Source organism: Marmota monax, unplaced genomic scaffold (genome assembly GCF_021218885.2).
Source record: "Marmota monax isolate L192 unplaced genomic scaffold, Marmota_monax_Labrador192_F-V1.1 WCK01_AAM20220418_F8-fsc00088, whole genome shotgun sequence".
In the NCBI taxonomy this organism is placed as follows: domain Eukaryota; kingdom Metazoa; phylum Chordata; class Mammalia; order Rodentia; family Sciuridae; genus Marmota; species Marmota monax.
In genome coordinates, this window is record NW_026694492.1 from 6176097 (window position 1) to 6180177 (window position 4081).

At 44.9% G+C, this 4081-nt stretch overlaps 1 non-coding gene across 1 annotated transcript; it reads left to right on the plus strand.

Moving 5' to 3' along the window:
* Positions 1-2380: 2380 nt before the first annotated feature.
* Positions 2381-2453, plus strand: Trnaa-ugc (transfer RNA alanine (anticodon UGC)). The gene has a single exon. It is a non-coding gene; the product is annotated as a tRNA-Ala (tRNA).
* Positions 2454-4081: the final 1628 nt, after the last annotated feature.

Here is a 4081-nt window from a genome sequence, read left to right on the forward strand (position 1 = left end):
CCATCACCCGTTTGCTGAAAAGACCATTCTTCCCCCCATGAATTATTTGAGCAGCAGCACTATTCAGTATTTCCACCAGCAACATGTGAGGGTTTCCATTTCTCCACCTCTCTGCCAACATGTGCTACTGTCTGTCTCTGATCACAGCCCTCCTAAATGGGTGTGAAATCACATCTCATTCTGGTTTTGATTTGCATCGCCCTAGTGACTGATGCTGCGGAGCATCTTTTCAGGTAGGCATTCATTTTTAAAATAAGAATAAAGCAGTTTATAGATTTACAGAAAAATTACACAAATAGTACTGAGAGTTCACATATACCCCATAACCACTTCTCACTGTTATTAGCATCTTACATTAGTATCACACACTTGTTACAATCAATGAACCGATACATCATCATTAATTATATTTTATTCAGATTTTCTTGTTTTTTACCTAGTGTTCTTTTTCTGTTCCAGGATCCATGTCACATTTAGGCATGGTACCTCCTCCAGCCCCTCCAGGCTGAGACAGTTTCTCAGACTCTCCTTATATGTGATGATCTTGACAGTCTTGAGGAGTACTGGTTAGGTACTTTTCAGACTGTCCTACTGAGATTGGTCTGATGTTTTCCTCATGATTCAAAGGAGTTCTGGGTGTTGGGGGAGACAGCAGAAGAACCATTCTCACCACATCATCTCCTATACCACCAGCATGACATCACTGTAGGTGTTGACCTTGCTCACCTGGATTTGACAGTTTCCTAAACTGCAAAGTTACTCTTCCCCCACGTTCCATACTATATTTATATTTCCATAAGGAAGTGAGGTCCCTTTCTTCCTTCCCACTGTGCCTAGATCTTTAGCTCAGGAGCCCATTTGCAGTGACAGCTGCACTGCTTCTCACCCACTTGGGTTCTTGGCAAGCTTGGGCTCAGGAGGTGCAGCTCTGTCTTGGGGAAAGTTGCTTGTCTCTATTCCTCTCCCCTTGCAACAGAGACAACATCTCAGGGCTCCTAGGAAAGTCCCAATCTCAGCAGTTTGACCCAGCATTCCCTAAATAAGTTTAATGCTCAACTTGAGAAAAACAGAGTCATCTGATCCATAATGTGCACACGGCTGCACACACACACACACACACACACACAGTGTGATGTAGGACCAGCCCTAAGCATGTTTCTGAAGCAGATGGAATTGATCTGTAAGGCCTTCTCTCTTGGCTTTTTGGATCTCCCTTGAGGTCCCCCAGGCCATCCCTGAGAGCCTCTTCAGGCCCAGTCTCCTCTGTCACTAAATCGCTTTGCCTCTTCTCCCTCCTGAATTAGGATATATGCCAAGTTAATAAGTAGCTGATGCCAACTGTATCCAGGACAGAAGGGGTGGGATGGAGACACCAAACCCTCTCCAGGGGGAGAAGAGGAAAGAGCAATGATTGTTGATCTATTTACCTGTCATTTCCTGAGAACTTTGAAAGTTTCCTACCTCTGTGCTTTCACCCTACAGAGCAGGCAGTCATCATCGAGCAGTGAAAAATTGATTCTGCCTCTAGGTGTTTCTATTTAACCAGGGGATCTGGAGGCAGCTTTAGATTTGCATTTCTATCGCTCCCTCTCCAGGCCTGATGAAGGTAGCCTGTGCTTCCCAACTGCCCCATTAGTTTTCATAACCACCTTTGGCTTCTCACAGTCCTGATCAAACTCCATTTCGGAAATACTAGTCATTGCTCAGAAACTTGGGAAACTTTCTGGTTTCTCCCTGTGTGAAGTTTTAGAAAAAGGTTTATTTTCCCCTCTAGGCTTATTTTACTTAGCTGAAGTCATTGGAGACAGCATAAACTTTGCATTTTTATCAGACCTCTTTCAAACGTGCTAGCACGGCAGTTGAATTTCAATGATTGCGTTCAATGATTTGCAATAGAGAGTATCAAAAATGCATGCTCCCAGAGCTTTCTTGTCGGTAAAAGTTGAGGCAGCACAGCATTTACTATTTATTCTCGAGACGTGCATTGATTCATTTTCCCTTTCACAAATAATTATGAGCACTCTCATTTGGGTCCAGCATCCATATTGGCAACCAGAAGCAAAACAGAAAGAGAACCCACTCTCTTTCAGAAGCTCATAATCCAAAAGGGAGTCAAGGAACACACATCACATGGTTAGATTACACTATAAAATACATGAATGTGTTTTAAACAAATTCTCTAAGATTTCTAGGTCCAGCATTGCAAGTTGAGGGACAAAATCCTCATTCCACAATAATGCTGTGGCTCAAAACGTGGTTGGATCTTTTGGAAGACTAATTCCAGGGCTAGTTTTACAATCATAAAAGAAAATTAACTGCTCCCCTTCAGTGTTCGAGCGTGGCTATGGTGGTTGTTTTTAAAATAACAGCTTTCGGGGCTGGGGATATAGCTCAGTTGGTAGAGTGCTTGCCTTGCATGCACAAGGCCCTGGGTTCAATCCCCAGCACCACCAAAAAAAAAAAAAGAATAAAATAACAGCTTTCGATTTGATCATCCACCTTCTTTGGAAGGTTGGACTAGAAATTATTTAAACTCTAATCAAGATTAATATCTATTCTCAAAGAAGTTTTGTTGTACTCTACGTCTGTTCTCACCATCTATCAGCCTCCTGCCATCTTGATTTCTACCCAGCCTAGAGCACTGCCCATACTCTCTAGACACTCTCGCCAAGCTCTCCAATGCCTTTACTTCTCTTGGCTTCCACTCTGCATGCTCTGAACCCCCCATCCTGGGAATCTCCTCACGCTCTGCCTCTTCCAAGAAGAAAACCATGGAGCAGAGCAGTTTGTTGCCTCCACGGATTCAGGGGCTTCTGAATCAGCAGCCCTCACGGGGCACAACACACCTCTACGGCAAGTCAAGCCCCGCTGCCTCCTGCTGTCTCACAGGTGAGTGCTTGCACATCTGCCTTACTCTCAGCTTCCCCTCCTGCTCTAAGACATCTCTCAATTAATTGCCACCCTCTGAACTTATATGTATCTATATCTGCTTAATCATCTCAGGAAAGAACTAACTTTCCATCTAAGCCCATGCCCGGGGCCCGGATGCCACTCCTTTCTCCTCTGGCTCTGCCTCCATCAACCAACCTTATCTTGCATTTTATCTTCCATATGTCTGCCCCACATTCTTTTCTTTAAAAATAAGCAACCATTTGAGAAATTCAATTACGGGCCCTCAATCTCCCTCTGATATCACTCACTTTCTTTCTCTGTGAGTATATTTGAAGCAACAGTGTGACGATTCACCTTGAAGATTAATCCGGATTGTAGACTTGACAGGATTGAGAGACACCAGGAAATTAGTAAAGCCACACTTCTGGGTGTGGCTGTGAGGGTGTTTCCATACATTAGCATGTGGGACAGCAAAGAGAGCAGGAAAACGTCCCTGAATGTGGGTGACTCCACTCAGTATGCTGGGGTCTGGGTGGAACAATGGAAGGAGGAGGAAGACCACAGAGAGTGTGAGCTCCAGTCCTTGTGAGTGGGTGCAACTATTGCTCCTGCCATTGCCCAGTGTCACCAGACTCCAGCTTCTTCAATTTCAGTATAGATTTGCACCTGCAACTCTCCAGGGGAGTTTCCCGGCCTTCAGCCTGGGACTACATCATTGTCCCTCTTATTTTGAGGCTGCAGATTTCAGGGCTGCTGAGCAATCATTGGTGTCCCCGGCTCTCCAGTCTACAAAGGGCCACTGTGGGACTATTGGGCTTCTGATGGTGTGAGCTGATCTAATAAATCCGTGTGTGTGTGTGTGTGTGTGTGTGTATGTGTTTGGCTATTGAACTCATTCATCTCTTAGGACACGTCTGTGTGCCTTAAGTACATGTATTCTATTGGTTGTCTTCCTCTAGAAAACGCTAGTGCAGTTTAACCTCAAAGTCACGACTGCCTCAACCCTCATTCACTCCTTCACCCCTTGTGATCTACTGTTCATCTGGACCACCTTTTTGAAAATGGCCCCACCAAAAAATCCAGATTCCTCCTCCTTGGGGAGCCAGCAGATCCTCCCCATCCTTACATTACTGATGCTTTAAGCAGCACTTGGCACTGTCCCCCACTCTCTCCTTCTGAACCGCCCTGC